This window comes from Haemorhous mexicanus, chromosome 11 (genome assembly GCF_027477595.1).
Source record: "Haemorhous mexicanus isolate bHaeMex1 chromosome 11, bHaeMex1.pri, whole genome shotgun sequence".
NCBI classification, from domain to species: Eukaryota; Metazoa; Chordata; class Aves; order Passeriformes; family Fringillidae; genus Haemorhous; species Haemorhous mexicanus.
In genome coordinates this window covers 16,482,627-16,506,872 of record NC_082351.1, presented here as the reverse complement: position 1 = coordinate 16,506,872, position 24,246 = coordinate 16,482,627, and the positions used below count along the sequence as shown (strand labels likewise).

Here is a 24,246-nt window from a genome sequence, read left to right as displayed (position 1 = left end):
ATGCCTAAAAATACTATTGCTGGGCTATGACTACTCCCACAGTATGGGTGTGTATGTGCATAAGTGTTTTTTAAACAATGATTACTCCACAGAATCAAAACTTGAATCGTGTAGATATTTTGAGTATCACAAAAAATTTAGGGCCTGGGGAGGTTTTCTAATTGTAGGGAATTCTGCAGGACATGCAGCTGATGTTGATACATGTTTGTGAGTGTGGCTGAAAGCTATGCTGGGACTATGGCACAGTGCATGGCTGCAGGCTTGGCACTTAAGGCTGGTCTAGAAATACAGGCACCTTTTTCTCATCTGACTTTTATTTACTGGGTGTGAGCAGTTCTTTGAGCTGCATCATGAGTTTTTAAGGAATTTGCTTTCTTATGTTGTGCTATTAGAAGTCTCTCTATAGCAACAACAAGAAAGTACCCACTCTTTCAAGTTCTTTGTGCAGTTTCTTATTGCCAACTCAACAGATATGGAAATTTTAAAAATTAAGGCTTGCATGGAAAAAAATACACTATTTTAACTGCACTAAAGCCACAGTTTGTTGTAAATATCAGGGCTCTAGCTGTAGCTTTTTTATTGTAAAAGCTATCTTAATTATTTCATTCAGAATCAATAATGACAAATAAAACAAGATCTTCAGACACTAAATAAAAGGACAATATGCAGACTACATTTCAAAAAAGTCTGCTTTTACAGGGTATTAATAGGGATTGAGATTACTGTATTTTTGTAATTCAGATTCCATCTGGTTTTAACTTATGCTCTAAAAAATGAAAGTTTAGATAGAGATCTGGAGTATCTGTCTTACTGGCTAGAGCTGCTCGGAGCTGTAGTGCCAAAAGAATGAATGTGAAAACTGACATGCAATGAAGGCTGATAAATAGAGATGCAACAGCATGAAAATTATAGTTATGAATAAAAGATTTATCTTCAACCCCATGATTTTTTGTATCATTTATAACATCATAGTATACAATTTTCCACTGTCACTTAGTCCATGCTTCCGAGATTCTTCACAGGAAAGTAACTGATACTTTCCAGTCAGAAATACCAGCAATTGTTCAATAGCTAAAACAGGCAGTTGCAGGAGAAATGGCCATAACAATGAGCTGGAGCTGCTCATCTGGGATCATTTTGTTTATATTGATCTCTTGCCAGTGTTTGCACAGAGTAAAATATCTTAGCTGGTTTGTAGTTTGGAAATAAATATAAATGTCTAAGGATGTATTGCCTTTATCCTTTCCCAAATGCTGGTGTGCCAGCAGGACACTTTCCAATTTGTTTGTCTTCTTTCTTAAGTATATAAAAGCCTGTTCATACCAAGAATAATTAAAGTAATAAACAGACATTACTGGGTCCAACTAAATAGAAAATGAATATTCCTAAATATTTACTAAAGGCTTGTTGCAAAATGGCAGCATCATTCAAGTAAATCAACCAAATGGCCCCCACCATTAACAAATAAACATCTATGAAAAATTAACAGAATCCCCACTACTTTTTTACTGTGGTGCAGCTATGACTCCATGATTGTCTCCAGTGTGGCAGTGCATTAATGTTGAATTTCAAGCCTGGCAGCTGCCAGAGGTTCTCCGTTCCCATAAGGGGAAGGAGTGGAAACCAAATGGCACCTGCACTACTGGGTGCTCCTCTGCCACAGGTTCTTTTCAGAGTATAATGTTTAAAACCTCAAATCAAACACTGCTCTGGTTCTGGACCATCATTTCTTCACCTCACATCCATCCATTTCCCTGTGGAAAGTGAGATGTCTCATTGCTAAGGAAAGAGAGGAGAAATTGATGCAGTTGAATTCTTACAAACCTTCTCTTGCAGATTCATATTGTATCTTACTGAATACTAAATACAAAGCAGATACAATTTATGCTATGCAGTAAAATTGCACTAGGCACCATATTTATTCTCTGTTTATTTGAAAGAGGAAAATTTCACTATGATAACCATTCTCTGATATTTAATACTATTCATGTTTGATTACAGAAGCAGAGTATGGATTTCAAAGCTAAAACCCTCATTGCACTTGAGGTGTTACGCACAGCTCGTTACATGAGATACTGAACACAATTTTGCACAAAATTATGGAAATCTCCTTCCTGCATGAAATTATTCAGGTTTTTCTAATTCATGGGAGACCATGTTGGATATGTCAGAGAAAGGTGATTTTCTAAAGTGAGTTGCAACACATACTTTAAAAGGCTTTTTCATATTCTAAGTACAAAACAAGTCCAAAAAAGCTAAATGTGAATTTAACATGAAAATTCAGGTCAAATTTACCCATCAGATTCCAGTAATATCTTTTTCACCGGCTTATTTTACTGAAGTCACGGTACCAATATATGAACTTACTGTAAATTTTGAAAATTTTCATCATATTCTGTTTGATTTAGTAAAATTTGTTTTCTGCACTGCTTAAGTTGATGTCCGTGTACAAATATTCACATATCTTAGTATTCTTCAGGTATAATCCCCCACAGCATTCAAGTGGAATGTCTGCAGTTTTGTAATAGCAAAAATACCTGCACGGGGATAGGCTTTACATATTATGCTAAATATTTTAAAATTCAAATGATGTCTTATGGAAAAGAGGCTGAAACCAAGAGCCATTTATTAAATGTTGCATAAAAATTTTAGAGCAGCCAGAGCCAGATTCTGCTCCCTGTGGAGACAGATCATAACAAAGGGTAGAATTGAGAACGAAGGTATTAGGAAAAAACATGGCAACCTTCTTTTTCAGCACAGTAAGATGGTTATAATTTCACCTCAGTGCCCAAGCATAGGGTTGCACTCTTTGAAACACTGCAGCTGCAAGATGGAGTAGTCTTTTATTGAGTTTCTAGATATCTTATTATCTACATCCTCTTCCCAATTTATCCATTGTATTCTGCTATGGTATTACTAGATCCAACTGCATCCTGCTTTGTTTTTAAGCAGAGAGTACATTTTGGAGACTGAGTGAGGAGCAGAGAATCCTTCCCCATCTTACAGGAATCATAAAATATATCAGCTAAATCTAGCCTTTTTGCCTACTCACTGTGTGAGTGGAATGCCAATCTAGGTTAAAATTCGGCCTATACCTTATAGTCATTCTCCTCTACCAAATATAAAACTCTCTTCTAATAAAATAAAGGGATTTTTTTCCCACCACTTATTTAGGGAAGCATACTACATTGCATTTAAATGTTCCTGTGTGGCCTCATGTCTGTGAGACTGAGACTGGAATTTATCTGAACGTTTTTGTTGCCATTCTCTTGGCAATCAGTCCAGGCTGGCTGTCTTGCCAACTAAGGGATCTTAATAGTACTATCTGTTTCTTGAGTAGCACCATTTTTCTCTGTATTGCCCTATTTGCCTCTAGTGCTAATTCTGCTTTGCTTATAAGTTTCTTGTGACAGGAATGCACTTTTGCTTTGTACTCTAATATTAAAAAAAAAAAGGCAAAACAACAATTTACAGATCTTTGTAAATTGTTTCTCTATTGAATTATTATGTTCTAGAAGACAAGCTGTTTCATAATGAATCCAGTTGGGAGACATATAAAGGACTAATTTGAAACCTCAAATATCTTGGTCTTTCCCTGGAATTTAGCAATATAGCTTTTGATTCACTCATGCAGCCTGTATTTTTATAAGGTTAGTCTCAGCTGGTTCAGCTCACTTCTAAACACTTGCTAGGGAGCCCACAGCAGCCACAGCCACAGAGTACTGATGAAGGAAAAAGCAGAGTGGCAGCCTTCAGTTACTTACTGTAAATCATCCATAAACCCAGATCCCTTCAGATTCCCTTCTCTCCAACCAGCAGTAGTGGCACTTAACTGATATCCCAGTTTGGAATGCTTTCCTTTCCCCAAAGGAGTGGTACAGCTGAGAATGAAGTGACAAGACTGTGCTGAGACTGTGAGACAGTGAGACTGAGTGCTGTGAATTTCTGTCAGTCTTTGCACAGGGTCATGCCTGCTCTTAGTGCTGCCTTCCCACTTGCAGACTATATTACCAGATTAATGCCAGAGAAAACTGGTCATGGTCTTCTGTTAGCCAATGAACACCTATTCAAAACTCCTTGGGTTTCTTATTGAAAGAAATGTAAGACAGGGTCATATGTACTTTATCAAAACTCCCAAATATGAAGAAGACATATTACCTGAGCTAGTAGTGATCCTAAACCAATGTCAGAAAACAAAAATCATATGGACATCCAGGTAATGCTTTAAGTAATAGCTTTGACACATTCTGAACAGGGTTGAGAAAACTGTTTGGCTACAGATGACAAATAAAGAATTTTTCAGGCCATATTTGTGATTTATATTGGTTAAGAAATGGCACCAAACCCAAGTTTCTTAATGTCCAAATCATAATTGTGATATCTGATGTGAAGCTTCCTCCTGCAGAAGTCAGACAAAGTTTGAATTTGCACTGAGTATTTGGCATTTCCAGTGTGGAGGCTCACTCTGCCCTCTTAGCAGTGACAGGAGATTTATAGAGACAGCTTGGCAGGTCAGAAGGGGAGGACCACTGTTGTCAGTTGTTCCCAGTGCCTTATCAGACATGGGCAGCATGGCACGGGACCAGGGAGAGACTGTGCTGCTCTGTGCACTCCTTCCCCACCTGCAGCCCATGAGATCAACTGTCCTTGCAACTGTTCTGAATGATCTTGAGGAACACTGGTTTGACGACTCCCATTTACCAAAAGTACTGTAGTAATATCAGTTCCTTATGACTTAAAAGGTCAGAATATGCTGCAATAAAAATTACTATGAGAGAGTATTTTAGAACAGTTTAAAACTTGTTCCTGTATTTTCTAGCTCCTCTCTTTTGCCGACTGCATAGGTGCTCACAGAGGTAGGTGCACACATAGTTTATGAAACCTACAGTCACTTTCAAACCCCCTTATCCCCCTGAAAAAAAGCAGTTTTCAGAGAAACCAAACAAAAAAAATTCTAAAAAACACTGGAATATCCCTTACCTACTCAAAATAGAACATAAAAAGTAAAACACAAAATATTTAAGCTATCAAGAGTGTGGAGAACTTCCTGAGTTTTCTGTGGCCTAGTCAAGATTGCAACTGCATTTAAGTAGCTGCTGGCACAGCTGTTTCAACCACTGAATGTTTTCCACAAGCACAAGAATTGTCAAAGGATAAGTTACATTTTGGTCAATACTTTATCATCCTGTTCTCAAGGTAAATTTCCTTTGCGTAATCTATAGATTCAAAGGACAAGCTCTAAGATAGACAAACAGAATTTGATTAAAACCAGTAACTGATCTAAATCAGTTTATGTGATTTAGAAAAGAAAAACTCGTCAAATGACATTGTGTAAATGACATATGGAAATTTTAGAAACATTACTCCATAGCTGTACTGAGCCCTTCAACATTAGTCCACCAAGCAATTTAAAATACATTTGAGCAAACCTGTGATTGGTTTTGTTAGTTCCAGTGAGATGCTTATAATAGAAATTTAGCCCCTTTTTCTCTGTAAAACAGAACTCTAAATCGACTTACCTTACCAAATCTTTAGAAGAAAAAGATAATTTCAAGCTTCCAAAATGAAACCCCTTCACGTAAAAGTTTTTGAATTTTGTGTAAGTTCTGTAAATCCATATGAACCATATTTCTCACGCCGAGCTTGTCTGTAAGACTAGGCCCAGTTTGCCAAAGACCAAAGATTGTATCCATGCTTACCTGTGCTGCTTTAAGAGCTGTGTCTGTCCTGCAACTCCTGCCTTTTGCTTCTTCCTTCCTAATAAAGCACAATACTTTATAAGTAATATACTCAGTATACCTTGGAAACGTTTTATAATTTTATAATTTCTTTGGACATGACATGTCAAACCAAGTGCCAAAACAAAAGCAATTTTCCTTGACTTTGGAAAAATGTACTCCACTTTGATGTATGCCTTTGATAGTATCACAATATGAATATTCTTTGCATTAATAATCCCATCAATTGTTTATCAACTTCTGTAAGTAATATATGTGATGCTCAACCTTTTCTTTTATATTTAATTATTATAATATGTGTTTTAGTTGCTCTGGTTCCTCACAAAATTGCCTAGCAGATTTTTAGGGTTAAATAAGTTTTCTGTTGTACAGAAAACCTTGGTAGGTTTTTTTGTTTTGGTGGGTTTTTTGGGTGTGTTTTTTTTTTTTTTGTTTGTTTTTTGGGGGTTTTTTTGTGATAAAGATCTAGTTCTTTTTATATTAAAATGCTCTACAAGTTTTTGTTGCTCCTTTAGTTAAATAGGCACCATACACCATCTTTTTTTTCAAGCATCACAGAAAGAATTAAAATAAAACCTGAAACAAAGTGAAAAGATTTACTGTTGTTTTTAGAAAAAGTGATCATAAGAGTAAAGTAAATACTGAAGTCTTTGTGTACAAACCTGTTTGCTTTTCTGCCTTTAAAATTTTAACACTTTGTGTCCCTTGTGTAAACTGAATGTCTTCAGTTACCAAAAATATTTGGGTAAAAAATACGTTAAGGAATTTCACTGCTCCTTAGTTTCAAACCACAAAATTGATTTACTTGAAAGAGAAGTTTTCCAGCATCAGAAGACAAAGATTGGTCTTCATTCAAAAGTGCAATGTTAACAATCTAAGGAATTACCTAATTTATTTAGTCTGTACTGATTAACTTCGTTCTTGATGGAGACAGCTGCTATTTCATGTGATGACAAATGAAACTCCCTGCTATGCTGCAAAGTCTTCTGACTAAATTGGCTGGTTTCCTACTAGTCTCAATGGCCACAGAGAGCACGAAAAAGGAAACAGATGAAAGAAAGACTTGTGGTGTTTTTTAGGGTTTTTTCTTCTGTTCTTAAAATTTGAATTCAAATTATCAAGCTGTGTTGATTTGAAAATTGGTGTTTATATTTTATTAATTGTATTGTGTGCTGTGACATGTCTGTGAACCTATAACAATTAACCAGCTTATTTTTCCAAGATATGAATGTTGTTTCAATTATCCTTTTGAAACTTTATTTGTGGCATGCTGTAATTATACCTTGCACATACATTTTGTAAAGTTTCCCATTGAACTGAGAAACTGTGCATTGTGTTGACAAACCCCAGCTTGTTGTGCTTGCTGTTTAAAGTGTGCTGTGAAAGCTGGTCTCTTTAGCTCCAAATGTAAATTGGACACAGCTAATTGCACCTACAGCTGGCGAGCAGGTTCAGTGAGAGCTGATTTCTGGAGGGAAATGTGCCTCCACTCCTCATGCCTAGATAGAGCTTTGAGTCCTCCTTTAGAAGTGCTTCATTATTGGCAGGGTAGGCTTCACTGCCACTGCTTCTTATGGGAAAACAGAACATTCTGTACTTGTTGATTTAAACCCGAAAATGTTTTTCTGTTTTGAATGTAGACTATTTGCTCATTACTTTCTGTGCAAAACTCACTTCCCAAAACCCTGAGTGTTGAAACTTATTCTGAAAGTAAAAGCAATCTTGCACTTTGCGCTGTTTGTAGAGTCCTTCACTCCAGAGAGAGGTACAACACCTAACATAAAGAGAGGCTGCAATTCTGTGGTGAGCTGCAGCTGCCGAGGTAGGGAAGAGGAGAGTTCAAAAAAGGATGTGGTATTATTATTGAAAATTCAGTCACTTGTGGATGCCTTGTGGGTGCAGTTATGGGAAATGCATAAGGTGTAAACTCAGCAGACAAGGTGGTGACAAGCTACCAGAGAGGAATTAATGACCAGTTTCTCAGAAAGAGCTGTTTTGGTTAGATGCAGTATCATTGTTACTCTGCCAGATACATGAATATTGTTCCTGGTTTTGAGGAAAAAAGACTAAAAGCAAGTTAGAAGGAACAGCCAGTTGGTCTTAAGTAGCTGATGTGTTGACCAGTGGAAAATACATTGTGGCTTGAAGAAAATACTTAGTGAGAGCAAGCCTGCATAGGTAATAAGGAAGCTGCCATGAAAGTGAAACTGTGCACGAACGCCCAAGGCCCAGCCTCCTTAGAACAGTGCTAATCCTACACATCACTATCTCTGTATCCCACCTAAATAAAACCAACAAAAGATAGCTTTAGAACTGAGTACAAAAGAAAGGAGTGAAAACTTATTTAAAAAATCCTATGATAGTTTGCTGATTTTCTTATGGCTACACACTGAGATCTCACAGATAAATTTGGATTGTGAACTATATAATTTCACACAAAAAAAGCAAACACACACTTTAAATTGCACAACCCAGCAGAAAGAGACCATGAGAAGAATCACCTTGTTATATGACAAAACTGCAGGATTTTCATTTACCTATAGCATTTTTACATTTTCAGAACTACTATGTTCCTACTTCTTGGGTACGCAACAAATACTGAGGCAAAAGGCAATAGAAAGTTTGATTGAAAATACATGCTATGTAACACCACAGATCTAAGGCTTGTTCTTAAATATAATTTAAGACAGTTTCATATTGGACACCACAGAATTCATTGAAAAATAAATACAATTACCATGCGTCACAGAGGAAGAGAGAATCTCATGTATCATTTTGCAGGTAAAACACCTTTTATAAGGACTCGACTTACTGAAACTTTGAAATTGGCAAAGTCAAGATCTTAAGGGCTTGTGCTCCTCTTAGGATTAGAGGGAGGATAAATACTTTCTGTATTAGTATAAAGTAGCTCAGTGTAAAGGAACAAAGTGAACTGCCCCATCGAACAAAGAAGCAGCAGTGAGCTAAAGGAATGCTTTCCTGGGATCTCTATCAGGCTTTTCTTCAAGAGATTTCATGCTCAGCTGAATGTTAGAAGCAGATTATCTACAAACACTCTTCCCTTCTGCTCATGTATTACATTTCCCTGTTAATAACAGAATATTAAAGCTGTTTTCTTGTTAAGCCAAGGTTTCTGATGTAGCAGTAGCCCACCTTAGTGTGTCTCTCACATATTTTGGCAGCTGCAAGTATTTACTTAACACATAATCTCTGGTTAAAGATGGGTTGCAGAGGTAGAAGTGGAGAATTATGGCTAGAGCTATTCAAAGAGATTAGAATTTGCAGTTTGTTTTCAACAGTGTTGAATAACATTCAGGATTGCTTGTTGGGATGTTTTTCTGTTGGTTTTAAAACTTTGAGACATATTTAAGCAGATTTTCTGATGTGTTGCTTTACTGAAGTGACTGCTTTCTCAGCATATATTCCAGTACAGTGTTTTCACAGTATCATGAGCATGTGCTTGAAACAACAAAACTGTCTTAAATTTTTATCTTTTCTTGTCGACCTTAAAAGAGGAAATGTTTTTGAATCTTTTATAAAAAGATGAGTCAACAAGAGACAACTCACATAAAAGGAGTATACTTTCATGAGGGTGTGATGAGCACATGATCTCACACAGCATTCCTTGATTTGGATGGATTTCCACCTGCAAATGGCAGTGAAATTGTCCATATATAAGTCTGATGGTCTTTGCTTTTATTAATGATATGGTGTCCTTAACAATTAATGACAGAAAAACATGCCAGGAAGGGAAAAGTGTGATCATTAAGAAAGAAAGTGACCCTGTGATGGCAAAAAACTTCACTTGTACTAGGTAAGGGCATTGCTCCCACTGTGTTTGCTTTTGCAAACGAGTGGTCAGGATGTTTCTCAGGATCAAGTGCTCATAGGAGGAGTAGGCACTACTGGATTCTCAATTGCTTAATCCTAGAAGACAGGTGTACACACTGAAAAAGGGACATATCTAGGGTAGCTTTGCAGACAAATGTCTCAAGGGACCTGTTGCTATGCAGTGTCACAAAGGGCTGACAAAATGCGTAACAGCAGTGGGAATTGATGCTGTCACTTCAGCACAGAGTGGTTTTTGGGATTAGACAAGGGACTTTGCTGCATGGGAAGTACAGACACTGAGACATAATGCACAACACTGGCATCAAAAGGCAATCTTGGTGTTCTATTGGCATTCAGTAGTAATGACACTCAATACCACCTTCATGGGTTGGTGACAACAATGTCTTCAATGTGAGTTTACAGGATAAACTATGACAACTGGAGTACTGGTCATTATTTATGGCAGTGTTCATTAATGCAGCAGTAGAAGTGCCTTGGACTAATTCTTAGTGGTACTGGCTCCAGCAAATACAACATTCAACACGCTCTTTAGTACATAAAATAAAGTTCAAGGTTTGGGCTTGAGCTCAGCATCTCTAATTGCTTGAAATACTATTAGTAATGTTCAGTAACTTCGTTCCCCTACAGTGGATATACACAAAAGTAGCTGTGTGAGAGTTTTCTCGGGTACCAAACAAAACTCTCAGCAAACCAAAGACCAACTGGAAACCTGGCTTTCTGCTGTAAGACCTTGTCTTCACCACAAAAATCTCAGTCCAACTGAGAGAAAGCAAGGCACTAGCCATGCTTATTTCCTTTAGAAAAAGGGTGGAAGGAGAAACGGCTGAAGCTGATGATGGTGCTGGATGTGCTGCTCAGGAAGGAGCTGCTGCTACAGAGATCCCTGTGTAACTTCAATATTGAATTGAAGAAGCTCCAATATCCGTGTCTGTCCAGGGAATTCAGTAGGGACATCACTGTTTGCACAGAAGCACAGACTGACAGTCTCACCGTTGCTACTGAGAACTAAAAATTAAGGCAAAATGAGAGCAAAATGGAAGCTATCATCCCAACTCCTGTCTCCAGCAGGGTCGAAACCAGATACTCAGGGCAGCAGCACAAGCACAGCACACACTGTAACATCACTTTCCCCACTTGTAATGGTGTGAGCCTCTCGTACTGCCAAGGAGAGCGTCCACACAATGAGTGAGGCTTTTCCCTGCGGGCTCCCCTCGGGCACGGCTGGCCCTGAGCACGGCGCTCCGGCACACCCCGGGTGTCCCTCACCTCCGGGAGGGCTGGCACCTGCGGGGCGGCCACCGCGGCCGAGCAGCCGCTCGCCTCACGATCCTCCCGTGGCCGCCACAAGCGGGGAAATCAGCGACAGCGAGGAAAATAGCCGACAGGGAGGAAAATCGGCGAGAGGCAGCCAAGTAAGCGGCAGCCGCCGAGACACCGTCCCAGCTCGCCCTAAGGTCGCGGTGGCCCCGCCTCCCGGCCGTGCGCCGCCACAGGCGGGGCCGCGCACGCGTGTCACAGCGGGAGTGTAAGTCTCCATTTTGTGTTAATTTCACCCCTTCTCCCTTTTCCTGTTGCGGATCGTTCCAGCGGGAGGAGCGGGCTGCGGGCGCTGCCGGGGAGCCCGAGGGCCGCGTTGCCCCGCTCCGAGGCGGTGCCGCTCCCGTGCCCTCCGCGCCAGCCGCCCCCTCACGGTCCCACCATCCTCCTGTCCCTCCCCTCCGGCTTTGAAATACCCTCGTGGGGACGTTTCGCGCTAATTAAAATTGTTTTATTTGCCCCTCGTGGAGGTGCTGCGGCCCCTCGGCAGAAATAAAGTGTGTTATAGCACATCCATTAATTCCCATGCTCAGCAGAACGCAAGGCAGTCATTGCAACAGCCAGCCCGTGCTTGGATCACTGAGACTGAGCAGTCGCTGAAGTTTAAATTTCTGTGTAAGGCAGTAACGCTTAAAACCATTTCAGAAACCTTACATGCTTTGTCGAAGTGATCGATCAAGTGCTTTTATACCAATTCCTAAATGGTTTAGCTGAACATGGGTAGGCTGCTTGACTATATCGTACGCTAGAAAAAGGTAGCTATGTCTTTCTGAGGATAGTGTGTGTCCAAGGAAAAGATTAATATTGCAGATTCTTAGTAACCTATTACAGAAATTAATAAAATCAAGATTAAGGACGAGAAAAAGCCCCACTCCCTATCCCCTCCCTAAAACAGTCCTCTTGTTCTTGGCTGAAGGATGGAACCTAAAATGTGGACTCAGGGATTTTCAGCTAAAAGTTTTGAGACAAAGAATTATTTTAGGTTTAATTTTTTTTTTTTTGGAGGGTGTAATGTAATTAAAAATCTTACAGGCTTTCGTAATCTTACAAAGAGTAAAACACGAAGTTCAGTTCAAGGAGCAATTGCACAATATGTCCACTTGTAAGCAGTTTTTAAAGTACTTAATTTTTTAATGTTGGCTGTTAGTGATTCAGATAAGACATTACAGAACATGTGCTAAGATGTTAATTTTAAATGGAATCTCTGAAATGTCCAATGGAAAAATGGCATTAAATATTTTGTCTTTTCTCTCAGGACACGATGTCTCATCTCCAATAAATAGCAGGTCCCCGTATTTCATAACCTACATTCACATTTCCTTTCAAATGCAGTTTTAGACATTCTGAATAATTTAAAGTCTTTGAACAACAGGAGAATACTTTTCCTGTCTTTAAAAGTTACATTCTGTGCACTGAAAAATTTAGTCTTAGGTGGAGCTGGCACCTCACCCATGCCCATAGAAACCCTTCCTGCACAGCCCTCTGAGGGGCAAGGAGACGGCACCAACAAAACCCACTGAGCTGTGTACGGAAAATGTGCAGACAGCTCACACTTTGATGGAGCTGGAGTTTGGATACAATTGGAAAGAGCAGCCTACACCCTCCTGTTACCAGTGCAAGCAGCCTGGGGCTAGGGCTGCTTCCGAGGAAAAAGCCGTGGAGGCAGCCATGTCTTGGCAGTTCTGTGTTCCCCTTGGGATGCCTTTTGCAGCTGCAATGTGCCTGGAGCTCTGGGCTTTGTGCTTTTCAGAACCCTAATCATAGGCATAACCCTAACCCTAGCTGAGGGAGTAATGGTTTCATAGGGGTGAGGCTGGTTGCAAGTAGAAAGCTGGAGAGGCAGCCATACTGTGGGCAGATCTCCGTTCCCCTCAGTATGCCCTTTACAGCTGCAGTGTGAATAAAGCTCTGGGCTTTGTGGTTTTCAAAACCCTAACCCTAGGCATAATCCTGACCCTAGTTAGGGAAGTTAAAGGTGCATGGGCTAAGGTTGGTGCCAAGAAAAAAGCCGTGGAGGCACATGTTGTGGCAGTTTTGCGCTCCCCTTGGGATGCCTTTCGCGGCTGCAGTGCGCCTGGAGCTGTGGGCTGTGTGGTTTTCAGAACCCTAACCCTAGGCGTAACCCTAATGCTGGGCAGAGGAATAAAAACAGCCTTAGGCTAAGGCTGGTTCCAAGGAGAAATCTGTGAAGGGAGCCATGTTTTGGCAGTTATAGTCTATAGACCCCACACTGGTTTTATCCTGTTTTGGTTTAGTGCTGGGAAAAGCTGAACTAGTTTACTTGTCAATTTCACCACTTACTATGAAACCTTTTATTTATTTCTTTCAACTTGATTTCTATTTTTTCTCCCTTTTGGGACATTTTGTCAGAGGTGCTGCTAGTTTCATTCAATGGGAACTGTTACTTTTTCAAGTGTAACAGTTCTAATGCAAGTTCTAATTTAATCTCTTCAAAATGTACTATTATAATAATGCTAATTTTGTTGGTGTTGTAGTTTTGAGAAAACTAGAAGAAATAAGGCAGCAATATGTGAAACATGAGGTGTACTTGTTTTCATTCACTTATTTATTAAACATTTAATCCATTTTTCAGATGCTTTTATTCAGCTTATAATTTTGTTTTCTTTTTTGAGGTTTATGCCTCAGAATGCAATGAGAAGAACATGTTACACAAAGCCTGGAGTCATAGTAACATTTTAGTTTGACAGCCTTTGAACTGTGTGTTTGCAGTTTCCATGGACTTTGCTAGTGACCAAGTTAATACTTTTACATGCTGGGAAAATTGGAGGATATAGAGATGCTATTGGAAACAAAGGGTCAACTCATGTAACTTAACACTGAACATGGGATTATCCACTTGTCTTGCATATTACAACTGTGTGTGTACTTTATAGGATTTGCCTTTTTATAGTTACAATGTATAATCCTCTCATTCGTTTTGTCATCTGTCACATGAATCCTTTTGTGAATTTGCAGAAAATTGAATTACTCAGTTTTATACATGTCAGTCATTCTTTCTTCTCCAGAATCTGCAGATTCAATTATGTCAATTACATTTATTTATATTATAATTTTGCCTATTTCTGAAAAGGTTAAAAATATTGTCACTTTCCAACTTTGTCAGCTGATTTGTGTATAGAATGTCTTTAGTGTGTAAATAAACAGCTATAGACAGATTGGCCATGCTTACTACAGAGGGCCGAATGTTGATATATTAAGTCTCCAAGAAAAGCATTGTTGACTTCTGTAGCTCAGATCCTAACAGGAGAATGATTACAAAATGCAAATTGATTACTTTTCAAGTATTTTGGTGCTGTGTAGGCAGTGTTTTATTTTGTGCATCAGTCTAAGTTGATCCAGTTGATCCAGTATCACCCATATTTTCTCCTTATTAAAATAATATCTCAAGTGTCTTTTTTGCCTTCCTATAGATATTTTATCACTTAGATTTAAGTTATTCTTACAGGGCTACATAGTTTTGTTGCTTTTTTATTTCCATAAGCTCTAGGGAGAGATGGACGCTTTAAAGAAAGTCTTTATAAATTACATTCATTCTTCATGTCTTTCTCAACTCCACCAGTAATTTATCAAATAAAACTCTCAGACATGTTTGGTGCAATGTGTTCCTTGTGCATCCTTGCAGTTTATAACTCATGTTTTCCAAGTGCAGTGTTCAAATGCATATGTAATTGTGGTTTTTTGTTTGCTTGTTTGCTTTTTATTTATTTATTTCTTTTTAAGGCCTTACCAAATCTTTGTTTTGCTAAAATGCCTCCTGGGTTCCTTTGGGTACCAGGGAGGGAAATATGATTGTCCCTAAAGCTATAGGATAATTCTGAGTATCCATGGTAAACAGTCAATGTCAGAATAAGAAGCAATTCACTTTTGCATGTAAGTTTTTGTAGTGAAGGAGTTACCTCTCCACATAATAATGTGCACACAAACTACGGATAAAATTGGGTTCTATGGGAAAACCAGCTTCATAATCAGCATTTAAAAAGCTTTACTGGTAAAAAGGGAACTTGCAGTAGTGGAATATGATTCCTATTGGAAAGGGTTGGATCTGGCTCTGATTGTGCCTAATCCAGCAGCCTCAGTGTCCCAGCAGTGTCACTGGGGACTGTGCAATTAGATTTCACTTGTGCTCTCTGTGACTCAGCTGTTGAAAGGGTTTCTGCAGAAGCCCTTACTTAAGACTAGTTCCTCCTCCCTTCCCTTAAATTCCAAGACAGTGTGCTGACTGTATTCCTACATGGAACAGACTGGAAAATTGTTGAAAGAGCTCTCCTTCTCCAGTACTTGGACTGTGAGGGGGAATCCCAAGTTATAAAAGGCCCCAGAGTGGAGGTTCTGTAATCCCTGAGGGGGATGTGTCAGGGTGGGAGGGCTGAGGATACCTTCAGAGAGGAGCAGGTGTTTTCATAGGTCTCTGCAGATTGTTACAGTAAGGGGATAGAACTTCTCAAATTCATAGAGTGCTCCTGAAGACCTACGCCTCTTGGAAGTGGTGTGGCTATTCTAGTAGCAAACTTGAAAAATTGTAAGGAGGTCTTGGGAAAAAAAGCTGGTTTTAATCTTTTGGACAATACTAAAGAAAATTTCCTAATTGTGAGATTTAAATAAACCTGTTTATTTTATTCAGATTGTGTGCTTCTGCTCTCATCAATTTGCACTGCAATACTGAATATTCCCAGTGTAGCTCATCAGATTTGCATTGTAACACATAACAACAGCTGCATTTTTCTGCTTCACATTTGTAGCTACTCCAAAGTACAGAATTTCTGAATTGGCAGTGCAGTGATGCCTGTAACTTTATAAAAATAATGCTCTGTCTTACTGCATGAGGAGCCAAAAACATTTGTATCAATTCTTCTGAATATAAAGGATTTTTAGCATTAATGTTTGCTGAGATTTAGCAAGGTCTTAAGTCACTAAAAATCTGATGTGCCTGTAGGTATTGGCCTTGGCAGGTGTTTTGTTGTTCAGAAGTCATTGCATACTACTTTATATATGTCATTTAATTTGCTTTCAAAGTTATTTCTGAAATGTTAAAGAAAAAGGCTTTAAATTGGCGTAGTGCTGGTGCTTGGCACTAAGTATGCATATTATTTATCCTGTTCAGTGTTATTATGCAAATACTGAAAATTAAGTACCTTCTAAACTGTTTTGCTGGATTTGTGCACGAGTCTTAACTGAGAACTAAGAGATAATGAAGGCCTGTTAGAAAGCAGTAGGTAACACATGAGGCTCAAATTTGCATTTAGCCGGCATTAGGAATGAACATCAGTGTTCTGTTAGTGAAAACAAAATAATGATTTCTTAAACTGGTAGGAAGTAAAGTGTTTCATAGGGACTTTGGATTTTGAAATAGCTTTTAAATCGCATTAATGCAGTGATGTTTTTCTAAATGGTCACTAAAATGAAAAGGTGCTTGATTTTGTTGTTTTCTGTTGTCACTACTTTGCCTGTTTTGATGCTTTACCTGACTTTTGCTACCTTCCTGATACTTCCCTTTCAAAAACAAATAAAAGGAAAAATCATTAATTTTGTATACTTTATCCACAATCTTTTTGGCATTTTTATGAATCAAAACCAATAGCTTCATTACTTGCTTGTTTAATATACAGTAGCAGAGCAACCTAGCTGGCAGTCTTTAGATCCCTCTGTGAAAGGACTTTGAAATTGCACTTAGCAGAGAAATGTATGTCTCCTTTTTATTTCTTGTGATGTGACATCTAATGATTTCAGGCTTTCAGTCTCTTTTTAGTTGTGTTATTAAATATTTAAGAATTATATGGTTGTGATGAATCCTGTTTCAGAAAAGCAGAATTTGGTTCATTGCAGAGAAATTTTCAGGTGATATTTGTTTTTAAAACATTCAATATTAGAAAGAGAGGGGGGAAGGTCAGAAGGGAGCTTGCCTAAATCTGGGGTTTGTGAGTCTCTTATGTCTTATTTTTGATTAGGCAGATGTATGGCTGAAGAAAATGTGTAATCTTATTTAAAAATACAGTTAGGTTCACATAATTATCAGAAAACCAAAATGCAGACAAACAGAGCTCAAATGAAGACCTAATCTAATCTTTTTCTAGAAAATTTTAGGACTCAGGACTTCAGCTTCCATTGCTCTGCAAGCCTTTGTAGGAGTTGGATTTAAACTGCAGTGATGTTATTGTTTGGGGAAGTGGTGATTATCAAACTGCTGTGCCTGTTTGTGTGTTGCTGCAAACTATTGTCAACTCAAGTGTTCAGCTATCATTATAGACTGGTGTAAGACTGGTTATTTGCCTATCAAAAACTGTAGTGAAATATTTCTATTATAAATATAAGAAGTTTTTATAAGTGTAGCTATCAGGAGTTGTCCTACTAAGGACTGAATTGGAAAAGGGAGAATACAGAGAGTATTCTTGGCACTCCCACTGTAGCAATGCGACTGTTCAGTGGGGAATAGTAAATAGCTGTAGGGTGGGAATAGCTACTTGAAGGCAACTTTGTACCAAAAATCAGAATTAGTGTTTGAAGTTCTATGAGAAGATTTGAATCAGGAAAGGGGTGGTTGGATATTGAAGCTAAACAGTGCAAAGAATTTACTCAGGATACAATTTGAGACACTCAAAGGTTAGACAAAAGAGTTAATTTTAGTGCAGTTATTTTGATAAGACTAGTCAAATAAATGAAAATTACTTTCTCAGGAAAACAAGTTTTTTTAAAGGTGTTTGTCTAAAGATGTAGAAAATTGCTTAAAAATTTGAAACTTAAACTTCTATTCCATTTGGCAGTTGTTTTCCTTTATTTTTCTAGTGTAATGTTACTTTTTGGTCATGTGTGAGCATTCTTTGTATAATAAAATAGGAATACGAAGGCAGCATTAGAAAGGATAAAATCATTCTACATTATTTCTTAAATGTTTCATAGTTATTGTAACACATTGTAACAGGTTCTCTGTGTATTGAGACTGGATGATGCAGTTATCAATAATATTTGCCAATATTGTAAGGAACCACCCACTGCACTCAGCGTGATTTATTTCCAGGTGCCAGGGCCTCTGTAACTCTGTTTGCAAGGTCAGAATGCTTCACACTGACAGACTGTGCAAGTGTCTGTACACAGTGATCAGCTCCCTTCTCAGCTTCCTGATAAGCTGAATAAATTAAACTCCTTAGTAGTAGGAAAAGATGAGGATATCAGATAGCTGTTGCAGACAAGCTGTAAAATTCTCTGTGAGCAAAGGAGAGAGAAGAAGACCAGAATAGTGTGGCAGAAGAGAAATGTGGTTGTTGCCATAATCTGAAAGGGTTGGCTGGCCTGCAGCAGTTTCAGAGAATGAATCAGTGACACACAAATGGAAGAATGCTGTTCTGGAAAGCTGCATCCATGATCCCACCTCAACATGTGTTAGCTCTCAGCAAAGCTGGTTTTCAGAATGCTGTTCTCTTGCTTATTGTCTTAGAGGCCATGTCAAATAGTACCAGGTTTGCTCATAATGATCTGAGTGTGGATGAAGGGACCAAATTCCTTAGAAACACATTTGACTCATCTTGCTGCTCGTAAGAATTACAAGGGTAGTATCGGTTCTACAAGGAAATAGCCAATATAGAAAATTCATTTGTGAGCCATGAATACTTATAAATTCATGTAGTTAATACTATTTACTTTACATTTCCTTTCCAGCTGTCCTAAGTGGTTTATTAAACTGAACATCCCTTTGTAAATGCTAAGAAGTGAAGCCTTAGAAGCAACTAGGCCAGGAGTAATTTGGACTGGTGGTGTTAGATAAAGTGCATTATTTGACAAAGCTATGTTGTCATGTTGCATCCCCCAGCTGGGCAAATAATTAATGAAGATCTCTGTCCTGCTCACTATTGCCTTTTCTCAAAAGTACCAAAGCCAAACTTCAGCTTTTAAAGTGTCTTTGCTTAGTTGCATTTTGCTCTCATGCTGTCTCTTCCAGCTTGGGCAGAATCCTCTTGTTGCTGTTGGCATGGAAGTTCTAATTTGATGGAGGTTGAACATTGTGAACCTAAACAGGCCTTCTGGCTCCCCATGTTAATAATTCTCATTTCATCAGGCACAAGTAATAGAAGCACTTGCAATGACCTGCTTTGGGGCTTCTATAAAGTATAAGGTTTAACTCCTGGTGTAGCATCTGTCCTTCCACAAAGGAAAGTGCTGTCAGCTAGTTCAGCTAAGGCTCATTTTTGTATATTTCTGAGACCTTCTGCTCTTTGTTACTTGAGCTTTTTACTAGTCAGCGCTGCTTGTCAGGTTTATGCTGCAGATCTTGATATTTTTTAGTCATTAACTCTGAAAAATCTAAGATAATCAGTGGAACTGAGAAACTTTAAGCAGCTGCTAAATGCTAGGTGATCAAGGAGGCAACTACAGGCCACTCCCTCAAACTCCGATTTTTAAAATATTTGTGTAAATTACTTTTTTTTTTTCCCATTTTGATGTCAAGTCTTCATCTTAACTGAGACAGAAACTTGCAAACTGGCAGAAAGGGCTTTTCTGTCTAGAGCTGAGTTATGTACCTTAGCCTGATATTGACGGAGTAGAATTTCAGAGGAATCTTTTCTGAAAAGAAAAGATCTTTTCTTAGGGATATTTAAAAAAATAAAGATATTTTATTTTGGTAAAAAAATAAAATGTTATCTTTTTCTTTCCTTAAGTAGTTTTGTCATCTTTGTGTTACTACAAGGAACCTGAGACAGACTAACTTTGTGCAAATCTGATTAAAATTATCTGTGCTGTTTCAAAGGTCAGGCACACTCAGTGAATTTGCTTTCAAATTATTTTGTTTATTCTGTGTACGTATGCATCTTGAGCTTTATAAAGGTCAGGAGAGCAGATTCATTTTGGAATTTAAAATAAGTTGGGTTTTTACTGCTGGTAGCCCTGGTTAGTTTCATTTGAACTGATGAAAATTATTTTCCTTTGTTGGTTTTGTTCTGATGTCAGTTTTATTTTTCTTGTGAAACTTGTTTGTAGCTATGAAGTCTATTTGAAAATAAGAGAATATTAGTAATGCATTTTATTTTTTTAGTATTTTATGTTATCTTAAAAATTAAGTACTGTTTGTACAAATTGAATAGTAGTCTTACTTGGTTTTTGGTTTCTTGGCTTCTTTAATTCATCTAATAGACTGTTTTCTCAACTAGAATAATATATTTAAAGGATACACAGCCTTTAACTGTCTCTTGCCACAAATGATTTAATAAAATAGGCATTGTGATACAATTCCTGCAGAATTTATAAGAGTCCTGCTATTAATGTTCAGGCTGAATAGTATAACCACAAAAGGATTCATGTGTGTGTTGTGAAGCGTAACTAATTGCAGTTTTTGGTCACAGAAACAGTGACAATTAGTAAGGAAGTGGGCTTCTATTAAATACAAAAGGAACTGCATTGCAAGAACCTAATTTTTGTCCTAAAAAAGGCTGTTATAAAAACCCCCTTGCATTCCACTTCTGTCTCTAGAATGGTTGAAATCTTTGGGGTTGTTTGACATAAAAAAAAAAAAAAAACCAAAAAAAACCTCAAACAAACTTGTAGGAATGAAGAAATTTTCAAAACAATAATAATGATTTTCACTAAAAAACAAGTATATTTTTCAAAGTTTATATTCACTTGAAAAGTCTTGAGCTGTTTAACCAAATCAGATTTTCCTGCCAAGAGCATTCTGACGTTTTCTCTTCTGACTTAAGGAGGTGAAATCTGAATGAGGCAAAACATCCTGATTGAATGAACATAGTACTAAAACTTAACAAAATTCTCTGTTTTACTGGAAGGATGGACAAATTGTGCAGTTATATGAGAGGTTAAGAAAATGGTTCTGAGTCTTTTTATGTGTAAAAGAATATCAATCTCATGTGGGCAGTTGTGGTGCTTTCAGAAGTAAGTAATAGATGATGTAAGCAGAGCACTTGTCTACCTTGCCAAAGCTTGGTTCACTGTGTATTCAACCTGCAGTTGCTTCAGCCTGTGTGGATGTAACCAGGCTTGGCCATTAGTAGCAACACACTGTTTTCTTTTTAGTTTATGAAAAAAAAAAAGTTTAAAAAATTGCTTTAGCAAGTCAGGTGTTTGCCCAAGCTGGTTGGCTCTAATTTCATAGGGCAGACATTGGACTGCTGGATGCCTCCTTTGAAGGACACAGAAGATGGTGGGGCCTCAACTGGGTGCCTTTCCTTGTGGGGGTTTTGCCAAGATGCTGCTCCAGCTTTGAGGCTCTTATTTTTCTTGCCTGCTTCTTACTAATTAGTATAATTTGTAAGCTTCCCTCCACTGATTCATTATTTTTGGTAGCAGGCACTGTCATTTCTCTTTACCTAAGTGTTTCCAATGAGAAAGATTTCTGTGTCAGCTTTTCCTCAGTTTTGCTGTTTGAATCCTCTATTAATTAACTTCAGTGTTTTATACCTGTTGTGAGATGTAGCCTTCCCAGTGCTGCAACTGAAGCTGTAGCTGTTAGGCCTTGACAGTGTAATTTAAGAAAAATTAAAAAAAAAATTAAAATTGGAAATTTTAGGATATTTGAATTAGAATACATTTTATGATAAAAAAACCCCAAAACCCCAAGCATTGTGTGTACTTGACTCACTTGGAAAAATTTCTATTAAATAGTATGTTATCCTGTTTTTCACTTTCTCAGGTGTCAGGGGGAAAATTGCCTTCTAGTGTTGTGATATTAACACTTTTCATGTCACATTAATTCTGATGCATGGCTGGTTTTTAGAAGACTTGCTTAGGTGGGATAACATCCCAGTGTGATGGATGCTGTGATGGCACATCTCTGAGAGGACAGCTTGAGGGTACTGACCGAGTATCAGGATCTCAATGCAGGGGAATAGAGAAGAACAGAAAGGAAGAAATGGTGGAAATATTGTTCTTTAGAGAAAGATCAATAACACTTAACTTTGGGAGTGATGTGTAAGGGCTGGTGTTGCACATAATCAGGATTCTGGCTTATATAAATACCTTGGATGCTACTTAGAGCTTCTAAAATTACTTTATTATTTTCTTCCAGAACTGTGTTGCGATATAGAATCCCATTCATTTTCATATACTTACATGATATAAAACATCTGTACCAGTGGAGATCTTTTATATACAAAATAAACTCTTTTGAAAAGTTTGGGGTTGATAGTAGATTCTGAGGTATTAGGTACCAAGAATCCTGTGAGATAAATTTGGAACCTAGAATTAGGAATACTTTGTCCTTGAATTTTTTTTGTTATTATTTGATACTGGGACCAGAGCAGTGGCTTTCTGTGTATGGAAATTTGTTGTATGGTGTGACTGTGCTATTGTGGGCACTGCATAATCATGTACTTTGCTGCGTTTGCACGTTTATTTTATTTTATTGTCATTAGGAAGCTTATAATGGCTATTTCTCTTGCAGTGTAGGAGTTACTTCCTAGATAGAATTCTCTAATGGATGGTTTCAAACTGGTGTATCTTTATCTGAATATATATTCATGTATCTGTATTAATTTTGATATAGCGTATTGAATCTGTTTGCTGCCATGTTGTGGTGGATGGCTTCGGTTCCCTTGGGTGCTCTCATTTGTGCTGTGTGTGCAATGCAGGTGATTCTGGGAGCATTCTGGGACTCTTCCTTTCAGATTCCTGTGGATATGGACTGCAAACAATGGAAACTCAATCTGAGTACAGCTGATGTTTTATGAAACACAAAGCACACAAGTGCCTCGCTGTTCCTGCAGTTGTGTGTGCTCCTGGGATGGCAAATATCAGTGGCTGTTCTTGTCTTCTGGCGGCAGCACTGCTGCTTTTGTGCCTGTAAACTCCTGAGGCTGAAAAGTTTTGGCTGGATTCTTCCTTTGAGCATTATTCATTCTGTCCATATATATCATGTGTTTCTCTTGTTATCTGCTTAGGGTTCCATGCTCAAAATTGGCTGAATTAGTTATGCATTTGTTGAGTTCCCTTTTGTTTTGGAGAATATGTACCATGTCTTCAGGAAGTTTGAAGAAAAAACTGGAGAATACAAAGAATTAAGTACTGTTGGTGTTGATGAAAAACATAAGTTAGAAAAAAAATTGATAGCATTGTTTAAATAACTTCTCATAAATGTGTAAGATTCTCATTAGTCCAACATCAGAAGTCTAATGAATATTAATGAATGAGATCAAAGACATTTAAAAATCAAAGCAAATAAACAACAATTATTTTTAAGAATTATTTCAGTTTTTAACTGCACAAAAATATGAATCATCTTAACGGTATGGCTCCATGAGAAGTTTTTCTTGAAAATATTTTTCCTGAAAATTTTTGTGTTGAACTTGAAAGCCGAGTATGTAATATAAACCAGAAAAATAGATACATCAAAACCTGAAATATATAAAATGTCTTCATTATGCTGTATTGAAATACCTAAATTAAACTGTGGAGTCTAACAGGCTGGGAATTTTTACTTGGCCTGAGTCCATGATTTGAGCTTGACTCAGACTGTCAACACAAATTGGTAAATATTGAGGAGGAAATTACTTTTGGATGTCTCAGACCTTTACTGTTTCCTTCTACATTTCTAGTACTTTTGGACTAAATGTATCCGTGCTGAAACATATACATAGTGTAATTCTGTTAAAAAAGATGGCTTTACACTGCATTTAATACATAAAAGATTTTGATCATCAAATATCAGAGTATGACCAGAACTATCTTCATCTCATTATCTGCTTTTCCAAATCTTATCTAGAACCAGCATGTGGTGTGACCTGTATACCACATTTATTTAATCTTTGAACAGTACATGCTTGTAATATGGCATGGTGTATTCCAACATCACAGTATGGAGTGAGTAAATCTTCCAAGACTGAGGGAAATAATTTGAACAATTTATTAAATATTATTTTTAATTTATTTTTACATTTTTACTATAATTCATTTAATAATTCTTTTATTTCACTAAAAAGAAAAAGTTAATTTTTATATGAGGTGGTGATCTAAAAATCAAAATAACAGATGCAGCCATGAGTTCAGGCTTCTTTTATTTTTGTTCCTGCAATTAAAGAAAACATTTTCTATCTGTATAATTTTTTTTAGAAGTCTGTGATGATTTTAGTGCATTTAATCCACAAAGGCCATAATGGTGCTATAATTCCAAAGGCCCCTCTCCCCTGGTGCAACATGGAGAGTGCTGTGCTCATAAAGCACTCGCTGGCTCTGGGCAATAGTGACATTATTTGACAGTTTGTGATTCCTACGAACTTTAATGGCAAAGAGGATCCTTCAAATACTGTCAGAGAAACAGTTTCATTTTGAACTTGGATATAAAGCTAATGGTATCTAACAGCTTTTAGTGTCACTGAATCAAATT

General features: G+C 37.7%; 1 protein-coding gene across 6 annotated transcripts in view; it reads left to right on the top strand.

Annotated features, from left to right (window-relative positions):
- The first annotated feature begins 11,046 nt into the window (after positions 1-11,046).
- The window catches only part of FHIT (fragile histidine triad diadenosine triphosphatase), a 571,496-nt gene continuing 558,296 nt past the window's right edge, over positions 11,047-24,246 (top strand). For 3 of the 6 annotated variants that reach the window (XM_059856698.1, XM_059856702.1, XM_059856704.1), the window contains exon 1: positions 11,047-11,115. The gene's annotated coding sequence lies outside the window, so the exon portion shown is untranslated. The remainder of the gene's footprint in view (positions 11,116-24,246) is intronic. The other 3 variants (XM_059856703.1, XM_059856701.1, XM_059856700.1) reach the window with 3 other exon arrangements.